Raw genomic sequence first — 17,293 nt, forward strand, 5'->3', positions numbered from 1 at the left:
AGAAACTTATAAGTTATACACACAATAAGGCTTAGCATTTAATGATTAATTAATGTTAAGAGATTTATATACATTTTATTCTTCACAGACACCCTGTGATAATAAGAACTAACATTATGAGTTAACAGATAAAGGCCCTCTGAGGTTCAGAGCTCAAGCAACTTGTCCAAAGTCACATACCTGGTGAGTGGGACTCCAGAATTCCCTCTCACCTATGTCTGACACTGAGATAAATTATTTGACAGTTAAGTGACTCTTGGGCTAAACTGCTTCCCATATATCCATGGGACAAGCACTCCCTTTTCTGCCTATACCACAATTTTTTTACATTAGTGACACCTACATGGCCTGTATGTTGTACATTCCTCATATGTCCCCAGTTAGACTGTGAGGGCAAAGATCGGCTCCATGATCTCAGTCAGTGACACATATTGGTGCTTGTTAGAAAATTTCCAACGAAGGATACCAGGATGATGACTAAAAATGCAGTCTTGGAGTAAGAACAGGTACAGAAGGAAGAAGCGGCCAGGTATTGTCATTCGACAATTTAATGAGCACCTGGACCGGTGTTAGGTGCTGGGGGACATAGTGATGACTAAGCCAGTCACGGACCCTTCACTCAGAAGACTTCATTGTAGAGGTCGAGATCAAGGTCATAATTTACCCGTGTTGCTCAGGAGAAAAAAAAAAAAAAAAGAGTCCTCGCAGGCCCCAGCGACTGCGGGGTTTTGGCATTCCTGCAGCGCAAAGACACGAATAATAAGCTAGAACTCAGTCAAGTGAAACGCTTTCACGTGACAGAACCTGACCGGCCAGAAGTCTTGAGCTGGTTGTCGTGGGAGATAAAGCACACTGAGCGCGTCGCGCGGGTCCGAGATAAAGGGGTGTGGCCGCCCAGCCCCTGCAGCCAGTTTTTCCCGGCGTTCCTCCATCCCGCAGCACCAGGTGGCGGGGCGGTGGGGTCTTCCACGCCCACCACGAGGAAAAGGGGGAGCGCTGGTCACCCCCGTACTCCTCATCGCCCTTTATGAAACGCTCCTAACTGTGTTCGTAGGCGGAATCCGAGGAGTGCAGACTCCGCGAAGGCTGAAAGGTGAGAGCTGCGCCGCGGCGGGGTGTTCCCAGAAGCTAAGCTCCCCACCCCCATCCATTAAATCCCCGTCCCTTTTGCCGTCCTCCAGCAACCTCGCCCGTGTGCTCCTCCCCCAGTCGCTCTCGCCTCCCGCGCTGGGCCTGGTGGGCGGGGCGAGGGCTCCAAACTGCGCGAGAGTTCCGCCCAAGTCCCGCGAGACCCGCCTGCCGCCGCTGCCGCCGCCTCTTACGTCTTTCCCTTTGACAAGTCGCCGCTGCTGCAGCAAAAATAAAGGACGCGGCCACCGCAGCAGCTGCCGCGGGTCGCCGGAGCTCTGTCCCACCCCCGTCAGCTCTGGAGCCGCGTATGGTAACGCCTCCTTTCTGCTCTCCTGGCCGCCTGTGCATGCGTCCCGCCGGCCCGGCATGGCCGGCCGGAGCCGTTCGGGAGCCACCGCCGAGAGGGGCCGCCGGGGTCCCGGGTGGGCGGCCAGCGGAGGCCTGAGGAAACTCTCCTGGCGCGGTGCGGCTCCCCTGCCTCCTGAGGCCTCTTGCCTCCCAGGCGCCTGCAGAGCCGCGTTAGAAGCCGAGCCGCCGACCCCAGAGGGCGGAGGGACCCGCCCCTCCAGCGGCTTGCTACCTGTCCCTCGGCCCTCGGTGGTCGCATCGCTGACCACCTTCCCCACCCCTTTATCCGCTAACGAGAGCCCCGCCCCCGGCCAGGGCTTGGACCGGGGCGGGCGGTGGGCTGGGGTGGAGTGGCGGCCCGACTCCTTCTCGGGATCCGAGGAGAGCCGCGACCCCGGTGCTCACCGTTATCTTCTCCCTTTTGACGGGTGGAGGTTGGGACGACGTGCCTTTCAACCCTTTTCTATGCCTTTTGGGTGGGGAAGGCTCATCATCTGGTAAATCTTTCTCCGAATCTTCCGCCTCATAATTTATAAAGCTTCTGCTACAGGGAGAGGAGAAGAGATGCATTGTTAAGTCTCTGGGGTGAGATGAGGAGGATGATGACAGGAGCTGTCTCAAAGAACATGGTGAAACCTTTTTTGTGATGGGTGGCAGGTTCATGGGAGACACGAGAAGGACCAGAGCTGATACCACCTCCCACCTCTCCCAGTGGGTTATGTAAAAGACATGCTATGCATCGTAGAGAGCTGTAAAACACAGGGACGGACTTTGCCTTAATTGAAAAACGATTTCTGTTATACTGTAGAAAATAAGGATACTCAGGATAACAGGGAATACCAAATCTGAGCAAACTAACCTATCCTTGTAGTTCCATTTCCAGAGGTAGCATGTCAAGCTTAACATTCTGGTTTGTTTCCTAACAGACACTAATTTTTTCAAATAGTGTTTGGCTCATCCTTGATTGGGACTTGACAAAACTGTTTTGTTTTATTTGAGTCACTTCTTAGGCTTGCTTGATTAAAACTGGCTGTTTCTTCATTAGCACTGGCTGTACTGTATCATCACTATCTCTTTCACTGGGCCCTCTTCCAAAATGATTGTTCGCTAAATGCTTTTGAAAAATAAAACATTAAAAATTATTATCAACTTGATCTAGTACATATGTGTTGTTACAATCATGCCTGTGGTGACGGTGCTGTAAAGGAGTAGTGTTTGTGAAAAGCAAATAAACTTTTATTATTCATGGTGGGAAGAAACCTATTTATCATAAGGTTTTATAAAATTGACTTCCATTGGTTATTTTTAGACCAAAATCATTGGGTGACATTTTATGTTTCATAGTGCTTTTGTGATTGGAATGTGTTGGACATGTGCCTTTGACTATGTAGATTTTAGTGTTTATGCAAGCAAAATTGAGTATCCTAGGTGTCTGTATGCATATATGTGTGTGTATATACACACACATGTATTAAGTACCTGTACACGTTGGTAAATCTTGGAAGTGAATTAAAATGTATTGTTATATTATTTGAGGAAAGAAAGCATTAGGTGGAGCAAAGAATAGTCTTGTAATAATTCCCTCAAGTCACGTGATGGTTGTATATGGCAGAAGGAGACATTTAGGGATGTTGAAACTGGAAGCTTTTACAAGTAGGATAGATTGTCATCTATTTGGGGTTGTCATTGGAATGGATTAAGTGACCTATTAAGGCCTCTTATAATTCTAAACTTTTTATGAATTTTGCTTTCCCTAAGGTTCTTATCACTTTGCTTCTTAAATTTCTAGTTATGCTGTTTGCATGTGACACTTACCCATTCATTTGCTGGTCATGTATTCCATTCCCAATGCAGCCATCCTGGTGGTGTGTGGAGGAGAAAGCAAGTGTTAACACGTCACTTAACTTCTTTGTTAATATTATATAAATATATGAAAATATTTGATTGAAGCAATTTCAGAAGACTTGATTAGGCTGGTTTGGTTAGTAGAGGATGCAAATAATAAATACAATGGAATTCTAATGTCCTAAGCATTTTTTCCTAGAAAAAGACTAAATTACTCAATATCTGAAATTTTTTAAAAAAGACTACATACATTGAACAGCTGATTTTTTAAAATACAGATTTTCAGAACTTAAAATAACAAAATTGATGACTTTGTGGTTTAGGATGTGGAGAAAAGTTTATATTAGGATAAAAGCAAATTAACTTGTGAAAAAAAGCTTGTATTTTGTGGTTGGACAACTGTGTAATAATAAGTAACAAACTTACTATAATCTATTGATAATTTTCTATGAAAATAAAACTATTGTGTATTATGGGTACACACTGCAGATTATCATGATACTAAAAATGTAGAAATTGGTCATTTTAAAAGGAGTTTGCAAAGCCAGTAAAGTTGCAACAGCAGCAGATTTTTTTTTGACTAAAAAATGTAGAAGGTGTAAAAAAACATAAAGTAGGTAATTTACTTTTTAGATGCTAGATCTGATTTTTATGATTTTAGTTTCTTCTGCTGTCACTTACTGGACCCTTTAAATTAATGGGAATGTTAAATTCCAGGTGAGATCCCTGAACAAGGAATTAAGACAGTTGCATAAAATGACAATTGATGGACTTTATTTATTTTTAGCTTTTGAGATTCCCAAGTGGCTCAGTGATAAAGAACCTGCCTGCCATTGCAGAAGACAAAGGAGACACAGGTTTGATCTCTGGGTCAGGAAGATCTCCTGGAGGAGGAACTGGCACTCCAGTCCAGTATTCTTGCCTGGAAAATCCCATGGACAGAGGAGCCTAGTGGGCTACAGTCTGTGGGCTCTGTAGTCAGTGGGGTTGTAAAGAGTCAGACATGACTAAACACACACACACACACACACATCACATTTATTTTTAACTTTATTTTGAAATAATGTTAGACTTATAGAAATGTTGCAAAGATAGTACAAAAGGTTCCAGATTCCCTTCACATAGCATCCTCTACTGTTGAGGACTTACATAACAATGATCAAACCCAGGAAATTCGCATTGGTGAAATATTATTAATTAAACTACAGACTTTATTTGAATGTCACCTGTTTTTTTCCCAGTGTATTTTTTTTTTTCTCTTCCAGGATCTAATCCAGGATCCCACATTTCATTTAGTTGTTACATCTTTCTCGTCTCATCTCCTCCAATCTGTGACAGTTCCTCTGTTTTTCCTTTTCTTTCATGACCTTGACACTTCTGATGAGTACTAGCCCATTATTTTATATAATTTTTCTCATTTTGGGTTTGTCATGTTTTTGTATGTTGAGATTGAGGTCCTGTATGTTTGCAAGAAAACTACAGAGGGGATGTGTCCTCAGTGCATGATGTTAGAGGGTACATGGTGTTGATGTGTCTTATTGCTAGTGATATTTTAACCTTGATTGCTTAAGGTGAACTCTGCTGTATTCTCCACTATAAAGTTACTTTTCTTCTTGTAGTTGATACATAATCTTAGGGGAGATAGTTTGAGACTATGGTGATACACTGTTTCTCCTCAAATTTTCTCCCACTGATTTTAGCAACCATTGGTATATATTGTCTGCAGCAGTTATTATTGTGATATTTTTCCTGCCGGTGATTTTGTACTTCCCTCATTCCTGAAAGAGATGTCCGTTCCTCATTTGTTAAATTATCTGTTTTGATGAGTGTGACTTCATGGATATATATTCTAAAGATTCTAATCCAATAGTGTCATCATTTTGTTGCTCAGATTCTTCCAGTTTTGGCCATTAGGAACTCATTCCAGTTGGCCTCCACCCTTGTTTTAGTACTTCCTTATACTCTGGCACCACAGGCTATAGTCTGTGCTCATCTTGTAATTTTCCTTGTATCTGTCCTGAAATCAACTCCTTTTATTGGAGACCAGAATTTAAATCAAGACCTGAATGCTGGGTATGTTCACTAAGGTATCATTTCTCCTAGGTCCTCAGAGGACAGAGCAAGGAAATATATGTATATACTAACCTGCTCACATGTGCAAACAGATATACACATGTTTATCTCTATATTTGTCTTTCTCTGTATATTAAAACCATATTTGAGTTCATAGTTACATGTTCTATTCCAGTCCCAACACCACAAGATTCATTCCAACCTTTTCTTATTTGTAACTTTTTTTTGTCTAATGGTGAGAAACCTGGCTTTCATTATCTGTAATACTGTATACCAGTTTATTTGTTCAATTTTAGAATGCACATCAAGTAGTGACCAATTGCTCACCCTTCTGAGGAACATTTGCCAATTAGAGAGCACTATTTGTATACAAGTTTTTTTCTTGTCTTTAACTTTCTAGTATCTTGTCAACATACTGTTTTTCAAAGTTACTTAGGTTAATTCTTTTCTTCCTCATTTCCTTTAGTGTGGTTATATTATTCATCTGTAATGCAGTTAGGTTCTTACTCTTTGTATTCTATTTTGGGTTCCCCCAGTTCTGGTTGATTTTTATTTATTTTGGTATATGAGACATTGCTATTACTAAAATATACTTAGAAAATTGTCACTTCTTACTCCTACTACCCTGGTCCCATTCTCTTCTCCCCACCTTTTCCCTCGCCTGTTTTCTTTCCATGACTTTAGGTAACCAGTTTTTTTAGTTTCTGGTTTATCCTTCCATTGTCTCTTTTGCACAAATGAATAGATTGTGTGTGTGTATGTGTTTTACATTTCTTTTTCCCCTTGCGTACAGGTTTTTAAATTGGGGTACAAGTCACACAACACAAAGCCTCCTTTTTTGAAGTGTACAAAATCATTGTTTTTCGGTCTATTCATAAGGCTTTGCAGCCATTACCACTAGCTAATTTAGAACATTTTCATTACCCTGAAACGAAACCCTGTATTCATTAGTAGTCACTTCCTGTTCCCCTTTCCCCAGTCATTAGTAACCATTCGTCTACTTTCTGTTTGTATGAATTTGTCTGTTCTGTTCATTTCATGTAAATGTGGAATTATATAATATGTGGACTTTTGTGCCTAGCTTCTTTAACTTAACGTAATCTTTTCTAGGTTCATCTATGTTGTAGGCTGTGTCAGTACTTCATTCCTTCCTATGACTGAATAATATTCCATTATATGAATATATCATACTTTGTTCATCCATGCACACTTATTAGACATTTGATTTTCATTTTTTTTTAGCTATTATGAACATTCAGATACAAGTTTTTATGTGGACATATGTTTTCAGTTCCTTTGGGTTTATATTTGGGAGTGGAATTACTGGTTCATAAGATAACTTTTTGAGGAATTGCCAAACTGTTTTCCAGTTCCTTTCTTTCTTATATGAAGAATGGCATGGTATAGATATTCTGTGCACCTTTTTTCAGTGTATGAGTGTGTCCTGGTAATCACTCCAACAGTTCATCCTTTTGAAGTGATCCTTTTGATATTCTGCGTTCTTATTTTTTTAATTAAAGTTTTTAAAATTTATTTTTGACTGCACTGTGTGACTTATGGGATTTTAATTCCCTGAGCAGGGATTGAACCTGGGGCCCTAGCAGTGAGAGTGCTGAGTTCTAACCACTGGACCACCAGGGGATTCTCAGATATTCTCCATTCTTTTTTTTTTTTTAATAGCTGTATAGTACTCTCCTGTGTAGATGTGTCCTCAGTTATTCAGTCATTCTTCTTTGAGTATTTAGGTTGCTTTTTACATTTTGCATTTATAAACAATTTTATAGTACATGATCTGTGTATATGTATTTTTGTAGTGTAAAAGATATATTAATATCTTCAGGGTAGATTTTTATAAATGGGATTTCTGGGTCAAAGTTTCTGTACATATGTAATTTTGCTAGAGATTGCTAGATTTTTCTCCAGAAGGATTGTACTAATTTGTATTCCTCAGTAATGTATGAGAGCACCTGTTTTTACCACAGCCTTAACCAACAGAATATGTCATTGTGCTTTCTATTTTTTTTTTTCTGTCAGAGACGACTGATTTTAAAAAGCGCCCTGCAGTTATTTCAGTGACCTGAATCTGTTGTGAAAGGGCACTTATTGCCTGCCATTGGCAGATTCTTATAGCTTGAAAATGAAATATATTGTCCACTAATATTCTGCTGATACATGCAAGTTATTTTGTGCAGGGGAAATTGACTAGAATGCAGTTTCCTGGTCTAGCTAGGATTGCTCATTTGAGTATTTAATGCTCATTTTTGTATTTAATGGAGTTGCTGCGTTGATTCATAATACCTTGCTCTGAAATACTTGTGGAGTTTAACAAAGGATAACTGAAATTGTGAGGAGAGTTTTGTTGCCTCTAGAGTATGTATGAGATACTAATTATTGGTTCACACTGTCTGCTAGTTATTTTGAACAGGACATACAGGACCTATTGACACTATGGTTTGATAGTTATTTGACCACTAATGGCTTTATCTGGAACCTGTTTTATTTCCATATGAAAGAAGGCCAGTCTTAAGGAAGGTGAAATCATGAGTCTGAAGTTCTGGGTTAGGATAATCCTGTCAGATTTTAGTGGTGCCAGTAACCAAGACAACATGAAAAACATCCCCATCTTACAAGGAAACTTGTTTTGCCCAGTGAGGCTGGGGATTTAGGTTTTTTCCCCAAAAAGGACATTGTTCCAGGTGCTTGGAACAGATTAATGAAAAAAAGATTCTTGTACTAGAGGAGCTTACATTCTAGTGATTTTTTGATGAACTCATGTTCTCAGGAAGGTAGATACTAAGTTCTGATAGAATCAGTAAAGGTCTGGTGTAGTCTTAAAAACACCTTTGGTGGTATAAAAACCTCAAATAAAACTTTATTTGACTGATTACATAGAGAAGGCATGAAAAGTTTACCACCGAATGGTAACTTACGTTGTTCACCAATTTTTTTTCTCTCATTTTAAGTGATTTCTACTATTGCTACTAGTAGTGTGTGGTAGTCGCTCAGTCATGCCCAACTCGTTGCAATGCCATGGACTGTAGCCTGTCAGGCTCCTCTGTCCATAGAACTCTCTAGCCAAGAATACTGGAGTGGGTTGCCATTTCCTTCTCCAGGGGATCTTCCCGACCCAGGGATTGAACTCTGGGCTCCTTCATTGCAGGCAGATTCTTTACCATCTGAACCACCAAGGAAGCCCAATAGAATAATAATAGTAGAATAATAGTATACTATAGTTTTTTCCTCAACTGTGGTTCCATGAGAGAACTAAACTCTAATGTTCTAGGACACTTGAGCATTGATTGTATGTGAAGCATTAGCTCCTGTCCAGTGCATCCAGAATGTCACTAGTTGTGTACTGTCCTTGGGAGAACTGAGAAAAGGTTTACTCCGGTATTCATTTCAAGTTTTATGGTTCAAAACCTAGTTTTTATGAACCTAGCTGAGGAAGGTCATTGTCATTATATAATAGTTAATTAGGTGTTTTTTTTCCCTGACTTATTAACACTTATTAGCAGAGTGTTGTTGGATAAGTTTTAATCTCTTAGGCTGTTACCTGATCTATAAAATGTTTGATAGTTGCTGCCTCATAGGGCTCATGTGAAGCTCAATATTTTGGCCACCCAATGTGAAGAGCTGACTCATTGGAAAAGATCCTGTTACTAGGAAAGATTGAAGGTAAAAGGAGAAGGGGGTGGCAGAGGATTAGATGGTTAGATAGCATCAGTGACTCAACGGACATCAATTTGAGCAAACTCTGGGAGATAATGGAGGACAGAAGAAGCCTGGCGTTCTGCAGTTCATTGGGTCACAAAGAGTTGAACATGACATAGTGACTGAACAACAGGGCTCGTGTAAAGATTAAAAGAGTTTTTTCCATCTACATTTATCCATTTCTGTGACTTTAAAAACTAAGTGTTAATTGACTTCCACATTTATATCTTCAGCCCAGACCCCTTCCTTGAGGTACAGGGTCATAGTTCATCAGCTTATTCCACATCTCATTTGGTTGTCTAAAAGACTTCTCAAACATAGAAGTTGTGATTCCTGTCCTCACCATTTTCTTTGAATTTACCCTTAGTAAATTGGCAGGATCAATTAACTCGTCACTCAGACCAAAAAACTTGGTGTCAACTGCGCCTCTTTTGTTTATACCCTATAATCAGACCATCAGCAAATCTTTCTAGTTCTATCTTTTGAATATATTTCTAATCTGATCAGATGTTACCATCTCTGTCTTATTACTCTGGTCTAAAGCACCATCATCTCCTGGGTAGGTAATTAAAATAGTCTCTTAACTATTTTCTCACTTGATCTCCTACAGTCTCTTCTGTGTTTTATAGCTAGAATGGTCTTTTTAACTGTTCATCAGGTAGGCCACTCCTCTGTTTAATGCATTGTAATGACTTCCTTTTGTAGTTAAAATAACATCTAGATTCCTAGCCATGGCCTATAAAGTCCTCCTTGATGTAGTCCTTGTCTGCCTGTCTCTGTTCACTCCATTTCTGCTGTACCTAGCTTCCCTATATTCTTTGATCATGCTGGGTGCATTCCCAGGGCTTAATGCTTGTTCATGCACTGCTCTTCCTTCAGGTCTCTGCACTGCTTGCTCCCACACATCATTTGTGTCTGCTTAAAAAGGGGTTCAGAGAGTCTACTTCTTTAGAGAGATCTCCAATGATCATACTATACAAACTAGTGATCACCTTGCCCTAATTTCTCCTTGTCTCTCTCGCTTTTTTTTTTTTTTATGGTATGCTTTCTGAAATGTAATGATTTGTCTACTTGTTTATTACTTGTCTTCCTCACTAGAATGTAAACTCTGAGAGTAGGAACTTTATATCCTGTTCATTCCAGTGCCTAGAAAAGTCCCTGACCCACAGTAAGCCAGAGATGCAACTCTAGGAAATTGTATGTGTAGTAAAATTATCTCTAAATTAGATTAAGTGATTCTACCTTTTAAAGATATTAAACTAAAGGAGAACTATTAAACAGTTAAATGATGCTGTCATTTTTTTTTTGCATTAAATACTTATATGTGAAATGTTAAGATTTAGAACTTACTATTAAGATTATATATTTATGCAAAGGATGTGCTAAGTAACATTTAAAGAATAAGCTTGGAGTGTAGCTCTTCTGTTTGTTGTAGTGTTTAACATTCTTTGGTTGTCCTCTAATTATAATGTTAGTGATGTTGATGTTATAATAATATTTCCTCTTACTCTGGCAAACTATTTTTCCTCACTCTAAATTCTTTTTTTTTTTTTTAATTTTTTTTATTTTTATTTTTTTAATTTTATTTTATTTTTAAACTTTACATAATTGTATTAGTTTTGCCAAATATCAAAATGAATCCACCACAGGTATACATGTGTTCCCCATCCTGAGCCCTCCTCCCTCCTCCCTCCCCATTCCATCCCTCTGGGTTGTCCCAGTGCACCAGCCCCAAGCATCCAGTATCGTGCATCGAACCTGGACTGGCAACTCGTTTCATACATATTTTACATGTTTCAATGCCATTCTCCCAAATCTTCCCACCCTCTCCCTCTCTCACAGAGTCCGTAAGACTGTTCTATACATCAGTGTCTCTTTTGCTGTCTCGTAAACAGGGTTATTGTTACCATCTTTCTAAATTCCATATATATGCGTTAGTATACTGTATTGGTGTTTTTCTTTCTGGCTTACTTCACTGTGTATAATAGGCTCCAGTTTCATCCACCTCATTAGAACTGATTCAAATGTATTCTTTTTAATGGCTGAGTAATACTCCATTGTGTATATGTACCACTGCTTTCTTATCCATTCATCTGCTGATGGACATCTAGGTTGCTTCCATGTCCTGGCTATTATGAACAGTGCTGCGATGAACATTGGGGTACACGTGTCTCTTTCCCTTCTGGTTTCCTCAGTGTGTATGCCCAGCAGAGGGATTGCTGGATCATAAGGCAGCTCTATTTCCAGTTTTTTAAGGAATCTCCACATTGTTCTCCATAGTGGCTGAACTAGTTTGCATTCCCACCAACAGTGTAAGAGGGTTCCCTTTTCTCCACACCCTCTCCAGCATTTATTACTTGTAGACTTTTGGATCGCAGCCATTCTGACTGGTGTGAAATGGTACCTCATAGTGGTTTTGATTTGCATTTCTCTGATAATGAGTGATGTTGAGCATCTTTTCATGTGTTTGTTAGCCATCTGTATGTCTTCTTTGGAGAAATGTCTGTTTAGTTCTTTGGCCCATTTTTTGATTGGGTCATTTATTTTTCTGGAGTTGAGCTGTAGGAGTTGCTTGTATATTCTCGAGATTAGTTGTTTGTCAGTTGCTTCATTTGCTATTATCTTCTCCCATTCTGAAGGCTGTCTTTTCACCTTGCTAATAGTTTCCTTTGATGTGCAGAAGCTTTTAAGGTTAATTAGGTCCCATTTGTTTATTTTTGCTTTTATTTCCAATATTCTGGGAGGTGGGTCATAGAGCATCCTGCTGTGATGTATGTCAGAGAGTGTTTTGCCTATGTTCTCCTCTAGGAGTTTTATAGTTTCTGGTCTTATGTTTAGATCTTTAATCCATTTTGAGTTTATTTTGGTGTATGGTGTTAGAGAGTGTTCTAATTTCATTCTTTTACAAGTGGTTGACCAGATTTCCCAGCACCACTTGTTAAAGAGATTGTCTTTAATCCATTGTATATTCTTGCCTCCTTTGTCAAAGATAAGGTGTCCATATGTGCGTGGATTTATCTCTGGGCTTTCTATTTTGTTCCATTGATCTATATTTCTGTCTTTGTGCCAGTACCATACTGTCTTGATAACTGTGGCTTTGTAGTAGAGCCTGAAGTCAGGTAGGTTGATTCCTCCAGTTCCATTCTTCTTTCTCAAGATCGCTTTGGCTATTCGAGATTTTTTGTATTTCCATACAAATTGTGAAATTATTTGTTCTAGCTCTGTGAAGAATACTGTTGGTAGCTTGATAGGGATTGCATTGAATCTATAGATTGCTTTGGGTAGTATACTCATTTTCACTATATTGATTCTTCCAATCCATGAACATGGTATATTTCTCCATCTATTAGTGTCCTCTTTGATTTCTTTCACCAGTGTTTTATAGTTTTCTATATATAGGTCTTTAGTTTCTTTAGGTAGATATATTCCTAAGTATTTTATTCTTTCCGTTGCAATGGTGAATGGAATTGTTTCCTTAATTTCTCTTTCTGTTTTCTCATTATTAGTGTATAGGAATGCAAGGGATTTCTGTGTGTTGATTTTATATCCTGCAACTTTACTATAGTCATTGATCAGTTCTAGTAATTTTCTGGTGGAGTCTTTAGGGTTTTCTATGTAGAGGATCATGTCATCTGCAAACAGTGAGAGTTTTACTTCTTCTTTTCCAATTTGGATTCCTTTTATTTCTTTTTCTGCTCTGATTGCTGTGGCCAAAACTTCCAAAACTATGTTGAATAGTAATGGTGAGAGTGGGCACCCTTGTCTTGTTCCTGACTTTAGAGGGAATGCTTTCAATTTTTCACCATTGAGGATAATGTTTGCTGTGGGTTTGTCATATATAGCTTGTATTATGTTGAGGTATGTTCCTTCTATTCCTGCTTTCTGGAGAGTTTTTATCATAAATGGATGCTGAATTTTGTCAAAGGCTTTCTCTGCATCTATTGAGATAATCATATGGTTTTTATTTTTCAATTTGTTAATGTGATGTATTACATTGATTGATTTGCGGATATTGAAGAATCCTTGCATCCCTGGGATAAAGCCCACTTGGTCATGGTGTATGATCTTTTTAATGTGTTGTTGGATTCTGATTGCTAGAATTTTGTTAAGGATTTTTGCATCTATGTTCATCAGTGATATTGGCCTGTAGTTTTCTTTTTTTGTGGGATCTTTGTCAGGTTTTGGTATTAGGGTGATGGTGGCCTCATAGAATGAGTTTGGAAGTTTACCATCCTCTGCAATTTTCTGGAAGAGTTTGAGCAGGATAGGTGTTAGCTCTTCTCTAAATTTTTGGTAGAATTCAGCTGTGAAGCCGTCTGGACCTGGGCTTTTGTTTGCTGGAAGATTTTTGATTACAGTTTCAATTTCCGTGCTTGTGATGGGTCTGTTAAGATTTTCTATTTCTTCCTGGTTGAGTTTTGGAAAGTTGTACTTTTCTAAGAATTTGTCCATTTCTTCCACGTTGTCCATTTTATTGGCATATAATTGTTGATAGTACTCTCTTATGATCCTTTGTATTTCTGTGTTGTCTGTTGTGATCTCTCCATTTTCATTTCTAATTTTATTGATTTGATTTTTCTCCCTTTGTTTCTTGATGAGTCTGGCTAATGATTTGTCAGTTTTATTTATCCTTTCAAAAAACCAGCTTTTGGTTTTGTTGATTTTTGCTATGATCTCTTTTGTTTCTTTTGCATTTATTTCTGCTCTAAGTTTTAAGATTTCTTTCCTTCTACTAACCTCTAAATTCTTGATTTAAAGTTTCTGTTGATCTTGATTTTGGAGGGGAATGTGTTATTATCTGAGCTTTTTCTTTTTAAACTTAATATAGAAGCATTTATAGACACCCTTCTAAATATTGTCTTTTAAAATTTTTTATGTATTTAGTTTTTTTGGCTTTTCTCAACATGCAGTGAGCTGGGGCTACTCTCTAGTTACATGAGCATCTCATTGTGGTGGCTTCTCGTTGCCGAGCATGGGCTCTAGGGTGCTCAGTCTTCAGTAGTTGGCTCACGTGGGCTCAGTAGATATGGTTCCCCAGTTCTAGAGCACAGGCTTAATAGCTGTGGTGCACAGGCTTAGTTGCTCAAGCCTGACATGTGGGATCTTCCTGGATCAGAGATCGAACCCATGTCTCCTGCTTTGGCAAGTGGGTTCTTTACTACTGAGCCACCAGGGAGGCCACGTTTGCCATTTTTAAAGACCTTTCCTGTTAGTCACTATACAGTAAAAGTATTCATGGAAAGTTTTGTGTGATATAATTCAAGTAAGCAAATTTGCTAACTGATAGTATTAGAAATCTAGGATAACCTAGGAATATTATATTATTTATTTGTTAATATAATTTAAAAGCATGTGGGGGGCCAGTATCTTTTTTATAAGGTATCACTGAACCTTCTTATACATCTGAGCATTCAGTGATATATATTTAAATTTTGTCAGTAGTATAGTCATAGTTTCTGACTTCTCAAAATTGCATATTCTTTTGAAAAGAAGGAATGATGAAGAATGATGGAGAGATTTATATAATTTAGTGAAGGTGTAATGGACAGATGCACATATAAAGAATTAATATTGGGTAACACTGAGTATTTATTGTACACCAGGCACTATTGTAAGAACTTTGCTGTGTTGTATAAATCATCATATTAAATCTGGTTGAATTGTTTATTATTTAAACCAATTTAACTTGTTTATTTTGTAGATAGGAGATTGAAGCACATACAGAAAGGTGCTTGCCCAAGATCTTGTAGCTAGTAAATGGTGGCACCTGTATTTGAATTCAGAAACAGAGGCAGATGTCGGTAGAAACTGTGGGGCAGGGGATGGAAACAGCCAGCCAGTGATTGTTTTATCTGATTTAAAATCCCATCCAAATAATGTCATTTGAGCAGGTCTGTTTTACATAGGTGTTCAGAAACTCATGTTGACAAAGGCAGACTTTTAAGTGTCGTGTGTTGCTTTGACTTTTTAAAAAATAATTTTATTTTTTTTATTTTGGCTCGCTGGGTCTGTTGCTGTGGGGGCTTTTTTCTAGTTGCGGTGAGCTGGGGCTACTCTCTAGTTGTGGTGCTTGGGCTTCTCTTCTCACGTGTGTGCTTAATTGCTCAGTCATGGCTGAATCTTGCGGCCCCATGTACTGTAGCTTGCCAGGCTCCTCTGTCCATGGGCTTCTCCAGGCAAGAATACTGGGGTGAGTTGCCATTTCTGACCCAGGAATCGAACTCTCGTTTCCTGCATTGCAGGCCGTCTGAGCTACGAGGGAAGCTCTCTTTTCATAGTGGTGTTTTTCTTGTGGAGCTTGGCTCTAGGGCGCCCCTGCTCCCAGGCTCTAGAGCACTGGCTTAGTAGTTGCGGTGCATGGGCTTAGTTGCTCCTTGGCATGTGGGATCTTTCTGGATCAGGGATTGAACCAATGTCTTCTGTGTTGGCAGGCAAATTCTTTACCACTGAGCCACTAAGGATGCCCTGCTTTGACTTCTTAAAGAATGTTTCTATCAATAGTTTTCTTCTGCCAAAGAAGGTAATAGGTGTTAGACGAGAACAACAGTTGGAATACGGATTGAACTTTGCTATTTTAAAAAGGTGAATGTTAGTGAATTTTTATACCCTGAAATAAGTTTTTCTTGGTAGACCTTGAAACAATGATATTAAGTAGCGAGTTTAGTCTGAAAACTGTCTGGAGTGCAAACAAGTAGTAAAATAATGATGCCTCACATTTGTATATAGCTTTTCACTTTCCTAAGAAGTTTGGGAAACATCTCAATTTATCTTTGTAACACCTCTGTGGAATAGGCAGGATAGATATTTTGCCATTTGATAAGTTTCCATAGAGGAGAAAGGTGCTTGCCTAAGGAACAAGCCCTTGAATAACCTCTAGTTGCTAGACTCTCTTTTATGAAGATTCTATTCATAAAGGACATCGCTGTTGCTTTGCAAAACTGCCAGTGTAAGTGGTGGATTTCTGCATTGTATGGTGTTATGGACTTATCTCTTACATTAGTGATTGAGAAGTTCTTCATCTGGAGGCAGAATATACTTGGCATGATGAATTTGGGCAAAGATGGCCTATTGTAATTGGTATGTTCTTAGTGTTTGTTATGCTTAAAGCCTAGACATTTTTAAGAAATACAGCTTAGATTAAAAATATAATTCTTGTAGCAACACAGTTGTAATCTTTTTTAAACTGATATTTTTCGTTAAGACCTTTTCCAGTTAGGCTATAATAATATTGATGTTGTTTTGTTTATATTGTAGATTAGCATAGGAGTAGGGCACTTTGATTCTTTGAAATCTAGAAGGGTGTTTTGATAGCTTCTGAAAAGACTCACGTAATGTGTGACAGTAGGGAAATGCTGATAAAAATTTAGTATGTCACCTAACATACTAACACCTAACAGTATTCCTCCTGTTCATTTTGAAACTATTCTGAATTGCACTGATTAAATTGGTCTGAGATTTTAAGAGGAATTTTTCAAAACTCTTAAAAGATATGCTGTATAAGGGAATAAAATCAGGTGCAAATTTACAGAATCACTTCATTTTAATGATGGTTGAAAAAATGTGACATTGTTTTTCAGAAATCTATATGATTGCTGAATGTTTTGTATTTTTAAGTTGCATCTTTCAGTTCTCAGTGTTATTCTCTTTTTCCGTGGTGCTATCTTGTAATTGCCTCCTTGTTACCACCCCCTCCCTCTTGGTCTGCCATCTGTTGGCTTGGCTTTTTATTTCACTATAGGAAGGCAGGAAAGAGTTCTTGTACACAAGATAAAACTAGTCCTGTTTGGAGCTTGGTGAGCTGGAGCATCTATACAGTATGTCTTCTGATGATAAATTCCAGAATTACCATAAGCCCACGGGAATAGTAGCAATGACTCTGCAATACTGTCTACAACTTAAATAAAAATTAAATTATAATTAGACTATTATTTTCATGGAAAGCCATAAACTGGCTGGATATTATTAACAGGCTTGTAAATAAGAATTAATTACATAGGAGAGTTTAGCATATTGAGTATTTGTGAAATTCTTGTCAAATGATTTCATACTTTATAAACTTGATTTGTTCATGGTAAACTTAAATTCACTTATGCATGACTGTGCATTAATCTTTTATGGGAATACATAGAGGCTATTTGCAGTCCTAGGTGGATAATTCAATTCCAAGACAGTGTTTATTTTAAAA

At 38.6% G+C, this 17,293-nt stretch overlaps 1 protein-coding gene across 8 annotated transcripts in view; it reads left to right on the forward strand.

Moving 5' to 3' along the window:
* Window positions 1–1,279: 1,279 nt before the first annotated feature.
* The window catches only part of HERC1 (HECT and RLD domain containing E3 ubiquitin protein ligase family member 1), a 214,073-nt gene continuing 198,059 nt past the window's right edge, over window positions 1,280–17,293 (forward strand). For 6 of the 8 annotated variants that reach the window (XM_055537693.1, XM_055537697.1, XM_055537698.1 and 3 more), the window contains exon 1: window positions 1,282–1,441. The gene's annotated coding sequence lies outside the window, so the exon portion shown is untranslated. Of the gene's footprint in view, window positions 1,442–17,293 lie in introns of all 8 variants that reach the window. The other 2 variants (XM_055537702.1, XM_055537694.1) reach the window with 2 other exon arrangements.

Source organism: Bubalus kerabau, chromosome 10 (assembly GCF_029407905.1).
Source record: "Bubalus kerabau isolate K-KA32 ecotype Philippines breed swamp buffalo chromosome 10, PCC_UOA_SB_1v2, whole genome shotgun sequence".
Taxonomy (NCBI): domain Eukaryota; kingdom Metazoa; phylum Chordata; class Mammalia; order Artiodactyla; family Bovidae; genus Bubalus; species Bubalus kerabau.